This window comes from Mirounga leonina, unplaced genomic scaffold (genome assembly GCF_011800145.1).
Source record: "Mirounga leonina isolate KUSES-001 unplaced genomic scaffold, KU_Mleo_1.0 Mir_55, whole genome shotgun sequence".
Taxonomy (NCBI): Eukaryota; Metazoa; Chordata; class Mammalia; order Carnivora; family Phocidae; genus Mirounga; species Mirounga leonina.
Genome location: NW_023270816.1, coordinates 3,291,137 through 3,309,149, shown reverse-complemented (window position 1 = coordinate 3,309,149; position 18,013 = coordinate 3,291,137). Strand labels below are relative to the sequence as shown.

The 18,013-nt window shown below is 42.8% G+C and overlaps 1 long non-coding RNA gene across 1 annotated transcript in view; it reads left to right on the top strand.

Annotated features, from left to right (window-relative positions):
* Positions 1 to 1,757: 1,757 nt before the first annotated feature.
* LOC118001912 overlaps positions 1,758 to 18,013 on the top strand; it is a 111,393-nt gene continuing 95,137 nt past the window's right edge. Inside the window, exons 1-2 of the long non-coding RNA XR_004676880.1 lie at positions 1,758 to 3,624; positions 13,844 to 13,971. This is a non-coding gene — a long non-coding RNA (uncharacterized LOC118001912). The remainder of the gene's footprint in view (positions 3,625 to 13,843; positions 13,972 to 18,013) is intronic.

Sequence of the window (18,013 nt, the reverse complement as noted above, 5' to 3'; positions counted from 1 at the left end):
CAGGGAAAAAAGAGAAGATACAATTACCAATATAAAAAATGAGAGACAGATCCTACAGATATTAAGGGATAATAAAGGACTATTCTGAACAAATTTTATTCTAATAAATTTGACAACTTAGATGAAATGGACACATTCCTTGAAAGATACAAACTACTAAAGCTCACTCAAAAAGAGATAGATAACCTAAAGAGTCCTATTAAAGACACTGAATTTGGAGTTATAAATCTTCCCACAAAGAAAACTTCTGCCCCAAATGCCTTTACTGATGAATCATACGAAACATTTAAGGAAAAACTTACATCAGTTTTACCCAAACTCTTGTGGACAATTGAAGAAAAGGGGATACTTCATAAATTATTTTATGAGGCTAATGTTACCTATTGATAAATGGTAAATGATAAAAAAAACAAAGACATTATAAGAAAAGAAAGCTACAGACATAATATCATCATAGGAATAGTTGTAAAAACTCTTAACAAACTCATAGCACATTGTACACAACAATATATAGACAGAATAATATATCATGGCCAGGAATATACTATATTTATCTCAGAAATGCAAAGTTTGTTTAAAATTTGAAAATTAACATACATAATTCCCCATGTTAACAAACTAAAACACACACGCACGCGTGCACACCAAAAACTAAGCCATATTGTCAAGAGCATTTGCCAAATTCAATATCCCTTTATGATAAACTCTCTTAGTTAAGGAGGAACAGAAGGAAACTTCCTCAACCTGATAAAGGAGTCTCTACAAAATGTCTCTGTTCTCATTTGCCTTGGAGTCAAGTACACAAAAAGTGATGGGTATTATGGAAGTAGCACAAGCTGCTGGGTCAGAGCACTTAAGTCTGAACCACAGCCTTCCCACCTCTCTGATCACACACACGTTAAAGAGCCCCTCTGAGCCTGCATGCTCTCATTTGTAACACAGAAATAATGGACAAAGAAGTTATGCTTTGTGACTGCACACATTAAAATTAGTACCTTCTCCGTTTTCTTCACCTGGTTCTGACAAAGGGGAGATTGGCTCAAGATGACAGGTTTCAGCATGCTTATTAGCCACAAATGTTTACTCCAGGTCTGCTCTGGGTAAGGCATCAGTAGGCTTGCTCTGGTCCTTGATTCCTTTTTGGAAGGACCTGGTGGAGTGGAGCAGAGTGGGGAAGAGGCTAGGAGGCAATCAGAAGATGAGGGGCACCTGGGTGGCTCAGTCGGTTGAGCCCCGGACTCTTGGTTTCAGCTCAGGTCATGATCTCAGGATCCTGGGATCAAACCCCTCGAGTGGGGCTCTGTGCTCAGCATGGAGTCTGCTGTCCCTCTCTCTCCCCCTCTGCTGCTCTAGTTGTTCAGCAAATAAAAATGTTTCCCTTATTACACTAAAACTCTCTTCTTAGGTGTGTGGGTGGGACAGACAACACTTGATGAATGCTGTCAGCCTCTGTTTGTTTTACAGGTGTAGAAACTGGGATGACTAGAATACAGTCTTACACTCACACTTGACAGATTTTTGGAGCTATAAAACAGTTATACTCACTCTTGTCTCAATATTCCCATCCTTGAAATGGGGACGGTAATAGTTATAAGAATTACATTACTGTATTTTTTAAAAAGATTTTATTTATTTATTTTAGAGAGAGAGTGAGCAGGGGAAGGTGCAGAGGGGCAGGGAATGAGAATCTGAAGCAGACCCACCCTCAGCACAGAGCCCCACACAGGGCTCAATCCCACAACCCTGAGATCATGACCTGAGCTGAAACCAAGAGTCAGGCTCGACTGAATGAACCACCCAGGTGCCCCAGTTACTGTATATTTTGATGTGACTTGAAGACTCTGCAAAAGCTAAGGTTATCACTCATTTGCATGTCTAAATGGGACTGTTCATCAATTTTCGCCCACCTGCCTTTGGTGTCCCCCAGACCTGCACCTGCCGCCTGTCCCCCCACCCCTGCACCTGCACAAAGGTCATGCCTGCTCACCTCCTCTGCAGAGACATGCACACCAGGCCTTCCTAGGGTCCGGGGCGCTTCCTCCAGACAAGGACAAAGCAGGGCATGAGGTCGGGACACCCTGGGTTTCGGACCCGGAGTACCCGGACCCTGAACATGAGCGAGGTTTGGAGAAGCCGCTATTCAAACCTTGGCTGTGGGGCTTCTCTGGCCAGTTGGAGGGTGTTGTCTTGTACCGTTCACCAGGCGGTGCTCCACGCCCTTCCTTGCGCTGTTGTCCGTCCCTGCCCACCCTCTGACCCCTATGCAGGAGGCGAGTTTCTATAACTTACTAACATTTCTCTTTCCAGTTTAGCCTCCGAGTGGTAATCAAAGATTTTGCCCGAGGAGGGCAGCCAGCTCCCAGCCTGCCTCCAGCCAGGCTTTGCTGGCGTGGCTCTGTGAGAGATAGCCCCCCATCGATGACTCCTTTGGGAAGGGGGCTGGTGGGTGCCTCTGTCCAGGATCAGCTCTGTTACGGTTCACTGTTCATCAGTCTCCAAACTGCGTCTTTTCGATTGTAATGCTAAGCGTTTCTTTTCTTTCCTAAACAGTACTTTATGATCGATTCCTGGGTTTTGTTTTAAGCACTTTGAAGAAGCAGGATGGCCTCCCCCCAAAATTTGATCTGGATCTCAAGAGGGCTGATGCTACACTCACAGTAAGAGGGTATATGAGAAGTTGATCACACACGTATGGAGGCTTTTGGGGAGAGCAGGCAGGCTCTCCTTGCTGGCCTGAAATGTCAGGAGAGACATTTGACCTGTCTCCTACCCCCAAAGAGGGAGCACTTGGGCCTTCTCAGCTCTCTCAGGTGTGGATGGAGGGGGAGTGGGTGGGGGAGGCTTAAAAGCTGTCAGGGAACATCAAAAAAGGGGACCATACTTTTTATTATAGGTTTATTTTGGATTTAAGAACAACTGTTCAAAATACAGAGACATTTTGTCACATGAGACAGGGTTTACCTGTCCTTAACTGATAACCAGATTCAAGGGTTTGGAAGTCTGTGGGCAACAAAGCCAGCAACACAGCCCATCTCACTTCCTCACACGCCCCATGTGAACTAAGTCACCAGCAGATGACCTCCTGACACTGTGAGCGTGAAGCCTCAGGTCACGACTCTCCGGAAACATAAGAGGTGATTAAAATTGTCTTTAGCATTTATTTCAAAATTATTTCCTTGTTCAAAGTCTCAATGGCCCTATTAGCGAGGAAATTCAATTTCAAATGAGGATCCTTATGCTGCTTATTTCCAGATTTACATCTCCAGTGGGCACCTGTCACCTGAGATCCAGCAGGTGTATCTCCATCTGCGTGGAGAAAGCATCCCAGAGGGAACGTGCTCCCAGTACAGCGCCTGATTTACCCTCACAACTTGACCTTTCTCTTAACTTTCCCATCTTCCCAGTTGGACTATCCAAGATTCTAGAAGTCACTACTCTCACCCTCAAAAGTCATGTGGGTAGAGTTACAAAACAGAACCCAAATCTTAACCTCTCTTTTCGCTCTGCTTCCCCCAAGCCATCTCCGCAGGCTGTTTTCCTCCCTGCGCCCTGCAGGAACCCGAAGCAGCCCCCGTCTCGGTTCCTGTGCCCCTGCTGTGGGTTGAACTGTGTCCCCCCCAAGAGGTATGTTGAAGTCCTGACCCGTGGGAATTTTGAATGTGACCTATTTATTTATTTATAGATTTACTTATTTATTTTAGAGAGACAGAGAGAGAGAGTGCACGTGCGAGTAAGCACATGGGGAGGGGTAAGGGGACAGGGAGAGAGAGTCTTAAGTAGATTCCACTCTGAGCATGGAGCCTGACTCGGGGCTTGATCTCATGATCCTGAAATCGTGACCTGAGCTGAAACTAAGAGTCAGATGCTTAACTGACTGAGCCACCCAGCCATCCCGAATGTGACCTATTTAGAAATAGGGTCTGCAGGTGCAATGAAGTCCATCCTTAGGGTGGGTCCTGATCCAGTCTGACTGGTGTCCTTATCAGAGAAGACACACACACACACACACACACACAGGGAAGGAACCATGGGAAGATCGAGGCAGAGTTTGGAGTGATGCAGCCACAAGCCCACGAACACTGGGGACACCAGAAGCGGAAGAGGCAATGAAAGATCTTCCCCTCATAGTATTGAATCACTGTATTGTGCACCTGAAACTAATATAACACTGGATGTTAAGTAACTGGAGTTAAAATAAAAACTAAAAAAAAAAAGAAAAGAAAAGAAACTACATTATCTCTTTACAAAAAGAAAATAAGAAAATTTAGTTGAGTCTTTCAATATTGTATTGAATAGTAGGTAGCTGGAGTTCAGTTCTAGTAACTATCATCAACAGGGAGAGCCCATCATGTCATAATTTACATATATAGAAGCATCTTTCAACTGTAAAGTACTACCTAAAACATTGTTAACAATTAAATGTGTTGCATGGACAAATAAGGATAGTGTGTCATACACAAAGTTATAATCACAACCTTTTGAGCGGAGGTCTGCAGAAGAAAAAAATCTAATTAATAAATTGAGACCTTGCAATAGGAAAAAAAAAAAAGAAGAAGAAGAAAGATCCTCTCCTAGAGGCTTCTGAAGGAGTGTGACCCTGTCAACACCATGATTTGGGGCTTCTGGCTTCCAGAGCTGTGAGGTAATCAGCTTCTGCTGTTTGACGCCCCCCACTTTGTGGTACTTCGCTCCTGCAGCTTTAGGAAGCTAATATAAGCCCTATAATCACCTTTTCACAAAGGATCCAGTGGGATCTTTTGAAACTGAATTCAGATTGTGTCCTTCTTCTGTATCAAAACCTCTACTGATTTTCCTTGGAACTTGGGATAAAATCCAAACTCTACACGAAGTTCCAGGACGCCTGGCACATCTGGCCCCACTATCTCTGACCTCATCTCTTACCCCTTTCTCTGTTCCTTATCTTCAGGACAAGCAGCCTGTTTGCATGTGGGACCTCACTTGCTAACATGGGATCTTTTTATTTGCTTGTCCTCTGTCCCCAAACGAATCAGCTGGAGTCACAAACCTTGCCCCACATATTAACCCTATTTGATTTCCTCCAGAGCGCTTATCCTCATGTGACATTTCTGTACTAGTTCGTTGGTGGTCCCCGCGCCTTCTAGGGGGAGCTCGTGAGACCTCAGCCTTGTCTGTGCAGGGCTGTGTCCTCAGTGTCCAGAACAGGGCCCTCCACTGCAGAGCGGGGCTTCATGGATGTTTGGTGAATGAATGTATAGCACGTGAAAATGTTTAAAGAAGGGTTTTGCTTTTATTAGGGACACCAGTAAATGAAAGAAACTTAATATTTACTGAATTTATTGACATTTTTTAAAGTATGCACGCATAAGTGCAATTCATGCTTTTCCTCAACTAATCTCCCTTGGTTCTTAATCCAGAAAGAGTAGTCAAACCTCACTGGGGAGAGGCCCACAGACATCTCCCAACCCCTACTGTCTAGGCAAACACCTGCTTTGCCATGAAACAAGAGTATCTTAGTCTAAGGGAGGCTCATTGCACCCTTTCCAAGGGCCAGTACTTAACAAAGTTAAGTACTGCTTGATCAAACAATTGTGACCAAGTGTTAACGCAGTACTTCTAGGTGAAGAGTAGGAAGGTAGTCAGTGCATCATTCTGTCATTTCACTCTAGGCTTGAACATTTTCAGAATGAAAAGTTGGAAAAAAATTAGCCAAAAAAATACTGTATGATTTCAAATTGCCTTTAGGAAAATTTTCTGCTGTAAGATTAAAGGACTAACGGCAGGTTTGTGTTAGACAATTGACTGTAGACTATTTGGTTAGTTCAGGAATACAATGCATTTGTGGGCCAATATGTATATTTTATGTGTTTTTAAGGTCAGTCAGAGGTTTTTCCAACAAACCAGGGCAAAATTTGCAGGTCACAATTGTGTCTTTTTCCTGCTGCGGAAAACTTGAGGTGTAGTTTTCATGGGTGAATGGTACTTGTCTCAGAAGGGACCTCAGCCCTCAGAGCCTCTCAGGGAGGACTTGGCTTCTGTGGAGCTTCAGGTGTCTTTCTAGGTCCCCCTGAAACTGTGTCAGGTGACTCCAGACTCAGGAACCAGGAGTCTATCCCACTTTCCTGAAAAGTGATCCTTCTTTCCAAAATATGATAATGCCTTGAGGTCTCATAAATGGTTGTCCCTCTGTGTTAGAAAACTTTTGCCTCCAGAAAGCCAATGTTAAAGGGCAGGTGGGTTAGCTGGAATTCCAGAAACCCCTGGACACACGAACCAAAGAGGTGAGAGTGAGGTCATTGTTCTGCCCACTATTTCTCTGACCCTGGAAGCTACCAGTGAACTTGTTGCAACTTCAGCTCCTTTCAGAGGGTCACCCAGGTGCTTGGAATCTTCAAGGGTGACTTACGTTTGTGCAAGAGTAAATGTCTCAGGCTTCACTGGTCAATGTGGTTGCTGCAGGCAAACCCATTGCCACTGATGGTGGGGATCCCTAGGATCCCTCTTCCCAGGACTTGGTGAGTCACTGCTGGACCACCCAGATCTTCTGGAAATGTTCCTTTCTAGCAGGTTCCTCATTCTCTCTGGGAAAGACTCTAGGCTGACTTGCTCCTGGTTTTGCAGACACATGTGGGCAGGTCTGACTCATGGTGAATGTAGCTTAAGCATAGGTGGGGACCCCTGCTCATAAAGGATTAGCAGGAGCTTTTCAGACTAGTTCAGAAAGTGATTGTAATATAACTTTGGGTGGGGAGTGGACAGAAAATTCTACAAGATGGGGAGATTTCTAGGGAGGGCAGGCCCTTGTGGGATGTTGGCAGGGCTGGCTTCATTGCCCAGAGATTCATGTAGTCACATGGGGCCCAGCCCTCGGAGATCCTTGCTCTGTGGCTGCCATCTTGAAATTCTTCATAATTTTATCTGCATTTATGTTTTGTAAGTGAAGTCCAGTGGGATGATGCAGCATGTGCAGGGGCCTCCCACTGCCTCCCTGGAACACATCTGCAGTTGCCTGCACCCTGCCTCCTGGAGCCTGGATCCTGCCCAGGTCTCTCTCCCTATCCCTGGCCCAAACCCATGCTACCCTCTATCCTGAGGCATTGGTTGGGGAGGTCCAGGTTCTCCTGCTCCCTCCACAGTCAGCCTTTCAGACTGGGCAGGGCAGTGGTCATCCTTCCCTGGGCTGGCCATGCCCAATTTGGGCAGAGCACTCACCACTTGGTCCAGGTACCCAGTACATTCCTGCATAAAGATTGCAATCCCTTGGGGTCACCCATTCCCTGAGGATTAGAGCCATGAGCCCAAGGAAAGGGGAGGCTCACTTACGCTCTCCACTGGTGCTCTGATTTTCATTTGGCTTTGGGTTCCGCAAATTCTATAGCTGGCCCTGCATGCTGGGAACCTAGCAGCTAAGCAGAGAGGAGAGAGATAGGGCAGCAGATTAACTCTTCCTACGTATTAATTCCATCACCATTTGGCCCTGGTCTCAGATGATGAAACTTACCTTTAAGAAACTTTGTTGACACTGTCCAGATTTCTTGATTTTATTCACATCATTTTGTCTGTCCTGGAATGTTTTCTACTAGGCTTTCTGATTTTCCAGCTTCTCCTTTTTTTTAGGGCTCATATTGACTCATCTGTCTCATAAGACTTTTGATCCCTCCCTCCAGGCAACATTGCTGACTTTCTGCACTGAACTCAAGGCTGCATCTTTCCCAGCTCTATTTGTGAATTAAACAGATTCCTTCTTTTTAATTTCAATTTTTATTTATTTTTTTCTTTTTTGAACCTCTTTCTTTTATTTTTTTATTTAATTATTTTTTAAAATGTAAATTCAATTAATTAACATATAATGAATTAGTTTCAGAGGTAGACTTTAGTGATTCATCAGTCGCATATAACCCCCAGTGTTCATTACATCAGGTGCCCTCCTTAATGCCCATCACCCAGTTACCCCATCCCCACACCCCCGCCCCTCCAGCAACCCTCAGTTTGTTTCCTATGATTAAGAGTCTCCTATAGTTTGTCTCCCTCTCTGATTTCATCTTGTTTTATTTTTTCCCTCCCTTCCCTATGATCCTGTTTTGTTTCTTAAATTCCACATATGAGTGTGATCGTATGATAATTGTCTTTCTCTGATTGACTTATTTCGCTTAGCATAATACCCTCTAGTTCCATCCACATTGTTGAAAATGGCAAGATTTCATTTTTTTGATGGCTGAGTAGTATTCCATTGTATATATATATATATACCATATTTTTTTATCCATTCATCTGTTGATAGACATCTTTGATCTTTTCACAGTTTGGCTATTGGGGACATTGCTGCTATAAACATTGGGGTTCACATACCCCTTCGGGTCCCTACATTTGTATCTTTGGGGTAAACACCCAGTAGTGCAATTGCTGGGTCGCAGGGTAGCTCTATTTTCAACTCGCCGAGGAACCTCCACACTGTTTTCCAGAGTGGCTGCTCCAGCTTGCATTCCCAATAACAGTGTAAGAGGTAAACAGATTTCTTATTGCACCTCCAGGGTTCATTGTTTGGCATCATTACTGAAATTTTCATGTGTTTATATTTTGTTTACATTACTGTGTTCTTGGCTCAGTCTCCTAGGTAGAGTAGATGCATGCAAAAATGTTTGTTGATTGAATGACATGTTGGGTGTATTGCAGAATTTTTAACAAATAAGGGCATTAAGGCCATGATTCCTTTGGAAGTGACTGATTGGTTGCAATCAACTTTCAACTTGCTTGATCTTGGGAAGAAGTAACAACAAATTAGAAACTGACAACTGAAAAAGGAATATTTCAGCCAGAAGATATGGTTTCTACAGCAGTGGATTCGTTTGATTTGAACCCTGTTTTTAGTAATCATGAGGTCATTAAAGCTCTGAGTGATTAAACATAATTCTCACTGTGATATGAGCATGTGTGTCCTCCCAGACCCACAGATTGTTTTGTACCCCTAATCATGAGGGCGAGTGGGATTCTGGGAATTCAGGCAATCCTGCTTCAGTCATTGCTTGGCATTTGAAAGCCCACCCAGCCTGGTGCCAATGTATTTGGGCGGTACTTCACCTTCCTCTCTGCTGAATTTTCCCCCTGACTTGGGTGACATCCTGTGTCTTTGGAATTACGGCAACTTTCACTGCAGGATCCTCCACAGGAGGGCCCCCCAGTGCTGTGAAGCCCCTAGAACCCAAAGGGTTGAATTTCATCAAAAGATGCTTCTTTTTGGTCTTCTTTTTTTTTTTGCAAGTTTTTTTTTAAATTTTATTTTATTATGTTATGTTAGTCACCATACAATACATCATTAGTTTTTGATGTAGTGATTCACGATCCATTGTTTTCGTATAACACCCAGTGCTCCATGCAGTACGGGCCCTCCCTAATACCCATCACTGGGCTAACCCATCCCCCCACCCCCTCCCCTCTAAAACCCTCAGTTTGTTTCTCAGAGTCCATAGTCTCTCATGGTTCATCTCTCCGATTTTCCCCCCTTCGTTTTTCCCTTCCTTCTCCTAATGTCCTCCATGCTATTCCTTATGTTCCACAAATAAGTGAAACCATATGATAATTGACTTTCTCTGACTTATTTCCCTTAGCATAATCTCCTCCAGTCCCATCCATGTTGATGTAAAAGTTGGGTATTCATTCTTTCTGATGGCTGAGTAATATTCCATTGTATATATGGACCACATCTTCTTTATCCATTCAGAGGGTTCCCCTTTCTCCACAACCTCTCCAACATTTGTTGTTTCTTGCCTTGTCAACTTTTGCCATTCTAACTGGTGTAAGGTGGTATCTCAACGTGGTTTTGATTTGAATTTCCCTGATGACTAATGATGATTAACATTTTTCATGTGTCTGTTAGCCATTTGTATGTCTTCTTTGGAGAAGTGTCTGTTCATGACATAACAGACACTTCTTTTTGGTCTTCTAATGATGAAGGTGAACACATGGGCCATTAGCTTCATTTTCTGAGGATTTTTGAGGTCATGCTTTAAAAATCATGAATGAAGTTAACATTCTCCATTTTATGTGGTGCATGAGTCCCACACGTGGAGTTCTTGTTTTTTTGCTTGGGTGGAGGAGAGCTGCGGAGGTGCTTTCGTCCCGGGAGCTCCTGAGGAGTTTAAAAACAGAGGCTCTGGGTTGAATGAAAAGGTCTCTATTCTTTCTTAAAATATTCACAGGATCTCATGCCAGAAAGCAAAACAAGATTGCTCCATTAGTCACCCAACAATGAAAGGAGAAAACCACCCACTTTTCCAAGCTTCCTTTCAAAGTAACCTCAAAGACCCTGATGGATTCACGGAATTAATTAGAAATAGTAATGACACACTGAGATGGGTAATATTGTCTCTAGATGACATTTCAGAATGCCCTGAGGATCCTCTACTCCCTCAGCCCCAACTCACTGCCACCCTTGGATACAGACCCTTGTCCCTCCTGACAGTGGCTCAGTTGTCCCTCCCCCCATGTTGCCACTGACAACCTGGGCCTTCTCGGATGTAATTTTCAGGCTTCTAGCCCTCCAGGGACATTTAAAAATAGCTGGTTAAAGGGTGCCTGGGTGGCGCAGTCAGTTAAGCCTCCAACTTTTGGTTTCAGCTCAGGTCATGAACTCAGGGTCCTGGGATTGAGACCCGAGTTGGGCTCCATGCTTGGCAGGGAGTCTGCTCAAGATTCTCTCTCTCCCTCTCCATCTGCCCCTCCCACCCCCTCTCTAAAATAAATAAATCTTAAAAAAAGAAAAAGCTAGTCACATACTTGACCATAAAGGAAATCTCAACAAAACCAAAGGATTAGCATCATCAATAATAAAAAGTCTGACCAAAATACAACACAATGTGAAAGCAACAACTCAAAAGATATCCAAAATGTGTTATATAAGTATTTAAAAAATTAAACAAATACTTCCAAATGATTCATAGTTCAAAGAAAATATCATAATGGGGAATTTAAATATTTTGAACTGAATAATAATAAAACCACTACCACAAATTGTGGGATGTAGCTGAAGCAATATGTATACAGGGAAACTTTTGGCTTTAAATGTATTTATAAAAAAAGTTTCATGAATCAGTGAGCTGAGTTTCAACTTAAGAAGTAAGGAAAAGAGCAATAGAGTAAATCCCAAAAAGGATAAAGACAAATAAAAAGGACAAAGAGCAGGAATAATAAAATAGCATTTTAAAAACCCACAGGGGAGTAAAATGAAACTAAGCTTTCTCATCTGTAGAAAGGAAGTGCTAAAATCCACTTGAAAGTGAAGTTGTGAAGGTCACATGTCATACTTCGTACAAAAGCACTTTGTAAATGGCGGAGAACTATTCATATGCACTTCTGTCCTTGTTTCATTTTTCCAGCACATTCTTACTACTTACCTGCTCTGTGCCAGACAACTTGCCTGGCAGCCGGGGGCCCAATGCCTACTGGGAACTTACCCTCTATAAGGGTAGTGGAAATTATAATATCTATCCAATATGGCCCAAATCGGTGCGTGTGACAAAGGAGATACATAATAGAGCCTAGGAGGTTATATGTAGGGGCAGAAATTTTCCTTTCTTCTCTTCTAGGTTCTTTGGCTGGTCTAATAATTAAATTGATACAAGACAGATTAACAGGAGAAAAATAAAAGTTTAGTGAACATGTATATGCAGGGGCCGAGGGCAGGCTGCCCCAAAAAGTGCCTCTCTTGGCGCATTGATTATTATTATTTTTTTATTATTTTAAATAAAAGTTACTTAAGAAACAGCCAGTGGCAAGGACACTCAGACCCTCCTTTGTCGCCCTGAAAGCAGGAAATAAATCTCCAATATGAAAAATACCCTCCCTGTACTAAGAAGTAAAAAGATATTCCTAACCCCAGAGATTTGGGACTTTAAAGCCAAGAAAGCTGTAGAAACAAATCTTATTTTCCTCTAATCTACTACCTCAACCCAAATCTGCTTGGAATTCCCTACTAATTAAAGCTCCTAAATACCTCTTTTCCCTTCACCTGGCACACTTCTCCCTCCATCCCACCTCCTGACCTCCAAAATCAAGGTGCCAGCCAATTCAGCTCCCGTGAGAGCCTCTTTCTGGCCTTCAGACGGCTGCCTTCTCGCTACGTGCTCACATGGCAAACAGAGAAATCTTTCTCTCTTCCTTTTCTTATAAACCACTAATGCCATCATGAGGGCCCCAACCTCATGACCTCAAACCTAATCCTAATTACTGCCAAAGAGCCTCATCTCCAAATTGAGATGGGACTCATCTCCCACCAGGTGTTAGGGCTTCAGTACATGAATTGGGGGATGGAGGGGGACATTATTCAGTGCACAATTAGAGGCATAGGCTTATGTCATAACTGTGAAGGGAAAAGCATGTGGGACAGAAAGGGCCAGTGTGGCTGGAGCCCAGTGGGCTGTGGAGGGGGATGGGGTCACAGGTAGGAAGGAGCCCTGTGGGCCCTGGTAGGCCATGTTTGGAGTTTTGCTTTCTAAGAGCAATGGGAAATAGTGGCAGTATTTAATTTGGGGCACAGAATGGATGGAAAGAAGAGAGAAGGAACATAGGGGACCATTTGGAAGGCCTGCGTGGTCTAGGTGAAAGGTGAACTGATGGAGGCTGGGATGAAGGTGGCAGAGGCAGAGATGGGGAGAAGAGGTGGGTTTGAGCAATATCTTGAAGATAAAATCTAGAGATGAAGGATATAGATCCAGATACCCTACTGGCCCCCATTGAAAGGGATGATCTAAGGGGTGCCTCCCTGGCATGCAGTCTTTGCATGTGGACCTACCAGTTTATCTACCAGACAGGGGCCCTGAAATCCTGTCTTTAGGCACCCAGGGTCAAAAGACAACAAGGCTGCTGACCTGTTGGTTATGACATAAGCCTATGCTTCTGGGTAATTAATAACAGTTTGGGGAAGTGAATCTTTGTGGGTCACATGTACAATATCTTCATGAATAAGGTTTTCTGGGAAGATGCGCCAGATGCTTACCAAACCTGAACCTTGGTATAGTTAGTCTACATTTCTTCCTGGGTGCCCAGTCAGACTACAGTTCCCAGTCTCTCCTGCAGTTAGGTAAGGCCACATGACTGAGTTCTGGCTAATGGAATGTGGATGGAATTAATGTGGATAATTTCCAGAGCTGGCCTAGAAAAACCTCTCATGCAGGAGCCTGATTTTTCCTCCTTTCTGCTGAAGGGATGGTGAGTCCTCAAATGACCTTGGGAATCAGCTGTCAAAGATGGCTCAGACCCTAAATGTTTACACGAACCACACCCTACTTCCAGTTGGATTTTATATATGTGAGCAATAACCTTCTATAACATTAAGCCACTGGAAGTTGGGAGTTTGTTATATAGCAGTTCACTGCAATACTCTGTTGTGCACTGAATAATGTCCCCCTCCACCCCCCCAATTCATGTACTGAAGCCCTAACACCTCAATTTGGAGATGAGGCTCTTTGGCAGTAATTAGGATTAGGTTTGAGGTCATGAGGTTGGGGCCCTCATGATGGCATTAGTGGTTTATAAGAAAAGGAAGAGAGAAAGATTTCTCTGTTTGCCATGTGAGCACATAGCGAGAAGGCAGCCGTCTGAAGGCCGGAAAGAGGCTCTCACGGGAGCTGAATTGGCTGGCACCTTGATTTTGGATTCCCAGCCTCCAGAACTGTGAGAAATAAGTGTTTGTTCTTCAAGCTGCCCAGTCTGTTATTTTGTTAACCCAGCCCAAGCAGACACACTAATCTGACTAGCTGAGTGCGATTGAACCAGGTAGTCACGTTCTGAGAATTCCTTCTGAAGACCTTTGTTTTCCAAGCATCTGTTTTAGTGTATCTGCTTATTCTCACTTCCCTGTTTCTTCCAGGTTTCACTGGCCCCATATTTCTCAACTGTGCCCAGCCAAACACCATCAGCAGTAGAGAGAGAACAATGTGTACTACCAGAATGCTCGGGGGCTTCCTGATGCTGCTTGGACTTGCATTTGAAGTCACGGTATGTCTGAGGGTTCATGCTGGGACTCTGGGAAGACCCCCTACTAAACATAGGTCCCCCACCCTCTGCTCCCACTCCAGTCTCCCTGCCCTTATTCTGAGGCAAATGACTACTGGGCTTAATCGGGAGTGGGGTGCAAGGGGACTTCGGGCTCTGAGGAGCCCCAGGGGTAAGGTTGACATAAGTTCCATGTGCATGTGCTTGAGCTACCTGGTCTTGAAGAGGCCAAGGGGCAACTGAATGGGTGGGCTGGGTCTTTCCTGCCTTTGACCCTGACATGGACGCTTTGGCCTCAATAGAGACTGAGCACCTCTGCTTTAGTGACCTGGACCACACAGGTGAGAGGGCAGCTACCATCAGGGCACGTGAAAGCAGGAGCCAATGATGCAAAACAATATCCCCTCTCAGGTTCTTGCCTAGAGAGAGGAAGACCCGGCAAAACAAACAGGGCTGCTGGAGGAGACACAAGACAATTTGAATTTTAAAAAATATTAGTGTATTGAAGGAGATTTAAATATAGCACAAAAAAACTTTCTGGAGCTAAAAATCATAACTTCCTAACCAAATACAATTCAAGAGATTAATTAAAGGAGAGGAAAATCACCAGGGGATCTGAATTAGCATCCTAGAAAATCAAAGGCAAGAAATATTTTGACATAGAGCAAAGATAAGAAGAGACGGAAAGCAAGTGGAAAAGGTAAGAAGCTTGGAAGGTAGATCCTAAAACCTTGAACTGTGAGTAGTGGGAGCAGAAAGAGGGAAAGGAGCAACAGAGGAGGGGCAACTACTATACTAATGATAACAGAAGACTTTCCTGAACTGAAGCAGACTTGAGCCCGTTTCTTTTTTTCCTCTTAAAAATTTTAATAGATTTTATTTTTTAGGGTAGTTTTAGGTTTACAGCAAAATTGAGCAGATGGCACGGAGAGTTCCCATAGACCCACTCCCCACCACCCCGAAGCCTCCCTGACCATCAACATCCCCTGCCAGAGTGTTCACTGGTTACAGTAAATGAATCCACACTGACCTTATTATTGTCCATAGTTCACACTGGGCTTTCCCTTGTGATGATGTACCTTCCATGGGTTTGGGCAAAGGCACAATGTTGTGTATCCATCATTACAGTATCATATAGAGTAGCTTCACTGCCCTACAAATCCTGTGTTCCTTCTATCCATCCTCTACCAACCCCTGGCAACCACTGACCTTTTCACTGCCTCCATAGTTTTGCCTTTTCCAAAATGTCATATAGTTGGAATCATATAGTATACAGCTTTTCCAGATTGGTTTTTTTTTTTCACTTGGTAGCATGCATTTAAGGTTCTTCTGTGTTTTTTTCATGGATTGATGTTTTATGTCTTTTCATCCCTGAGTAGTATTCCATTGTCAGGACATATCATGTTTATATATCCATTCACCTACAGAATAATATCTAAGTTATTTCCAAGTTTTGACAATTATGAATAAACTCCCAGAAATATCTGAGCGTGGGTTTTTTATGTGGAGATAAGTTTTCAATTCACTTGGGTAAATATTAGGGAGTGCAATTGCTGGATTGTATGATGAGGGTATGTTTAGTTTTGGAAGAAAGGGTCTTGCAGAGCGGCTGTGCCATGTTGCGTGCCCCCCAGCAGTGAGTGGGAGTCCCTGCAGCTCCACGTCCTCGCCAGCATTTGGTGTTGTCAATGTTCCAGATTTTGGCCAGGCCAGTTGGTGTGCAGTGGCATCTCATCATTGTTTTAAGTTGTATGTTTTAAGTTCCATGCGATGTGGAACATCTTTTCATATGCTTGTTTGTCATTTGTATGTCTTCTCTGGTGAGGTGTCTGTTCAGATCTTCGGCTCATTTTTAAATTGGGTTGTTTGTTTTCTTAGTGGTGAGTTTGAAACTTCTTTGCATAACAGCACTGGGTGTTATATGCAACTGGTGAATCACTAAATCCTACCGCTGAAACTAATAATACACTATAAGTTAACTAAATTGAATTTAATTTAAAAAATTATAAAAAAATTTTGATAAACAGTCTTTTATCAGATATGTCTTTTGCAACTGTTTTCTCCCAGTCTGTGGCTTGTCTTCTCATTTTCTTGAAAGTCTGCCTTTTTAAAAGAGTTAGCCCAGATTGAGGCCAATTTGTTGAGAAAAAGCATGTGTCCAGGCATTTTCTAGTAACAATGTAGAACTTTAAGAATAGAGGGAAAAATATTTTTCTAAGTGCCTCTAGGCAGAAAGAATTAGGAAAGAGTCAGCCCTGCTGTGGACTCCACATGTGACCCAGCTGATCCTTCATCCTCCCTGATATTCTTCTCATGGTTCCGGCATGTCTGTCTCTCTTAGCATCCCTCCTTTATCATGGCTTTTCCCCTAATGAATCTTTGTACTCTTGATATAAATATACACATCCAGACCTGACAGCTGTACTTCTAGGGACTGAAATCTATAGAAATAAAAACACTGGGAAGGAATAACACATGTGTAAGGATGTCTATAGCAGCAAAAAAAAAAAAAAAAAAAAAAAGAGAAAAAAAAAAAAAATATAAAGAAGGTTAAAAAAAAAAAAAAAAAAAAAAAAAAAAAAAAGATAAACAAAGAAAGGTAATACTTACTATCAGGGAAATAGTCAAACAGTTTATAGGATAGATTGAAGTATTACACAAGCATTAAAGAGGATGAAGGGAAATACACCAGTGGACTTGATAGTGATGAGTGAGAAAATCAAGAATCAGAAAACTGTGTGATATGTTCACAGTACATGTACATAAGACATGTTTATAAGTGTAAGTATATGGAACTCAAGAATGTAAGTTCAACTAACACGGGGACTTTATTGTTTACCCTGTAATCTATAATGCTTAGCAGACCAGTATAAATTTAGAGAAAAAATTAGAAAAGCAGATACCAGATTGAGAGATTACCAGTGTGTGTGGTTATATGGGTAAAGGGGTCCAAGAAAAAATGGTTTATATATTACCATATTTATATATTTATGTAACAGACTATGTATGTTTGAAGAAATTTTTTTAAATTAAAAAAAAATTTAAGGTTTATTTATTTATCCGAGAGAGAGAGAGAGAGAACATGAGTGGGGAGGCAGAGGGAGAGGGAAAGAGAATCTCAAGCAGACCTCATGCTGAGTGCTTGGAGTCCCACCTGGGGCTTGACGTGGGGCTCAACATGGGGCTCAATCTCAGGACCCTGAGATCATGACCTGAGCCAAAACCAAGAGTCAGATGCTCACCTGAGTGCGCCACCCAAGCACCCCTGTTTGAAGAAAATTTTTTTTTTAAGATTTTATTTACTTATTTTTGAGAGAGAGCACAAGCAGGGGTAGGGGCAGAGGGAGAAGCAGACTCCCCAGTGAGCAGGGAGCCCAGTGCGAGGCTTGATCCCAGGATCCTGGGATCATGACCTGAGCCGAAGGCAGAGGCTTAACTGACTGAGCCACCCAGGTGCCCCTGAAGAAATTTTTAAAAGTAAAACTAACCAAAAAGGTTTGTGCAAACTTTACATTCTACTTCATTGCATATTTATGCTTATACATAATGTGTGTATTCATTTTAATTTAAAAATATTTTAAAAGAAAATGTTTTAAATTATTTACATGGAGCTCTCTCAAAAGATTTATTCTCAATTCAAACAGTAACTGTGGTATTAAAGAATGGTTAATTTTTAGGTGTGGTAATAGTATTGTGGTGATGGTAAACCAACTCTGGTCTTTGTGAAATACACACTGAAGTATTTATGGATGAACTGATAGGGTGTCTGGGACGGGCACGTGGAAGAAGTCTGGCCTGTGCTGACAGGTGTTGAAGCTGGGTGATGTGGACATGGAGGATTCATTATATTATTATAATTATCCTGTTGAAATTGTATACTATTTTTTTTTTTAAATATATATTTTTTTAATTTTATTTATTTGAGACAGAGAGAATGAGAGAGAGAGAGCACATGAGAGGGGGGAGGGTCAGAGAGAGAAGCAAGCTCCTTGCTGAGCAGGGAGCCCGACGCGGGACTCGATCCAGGGACTCCAGGATCATGACC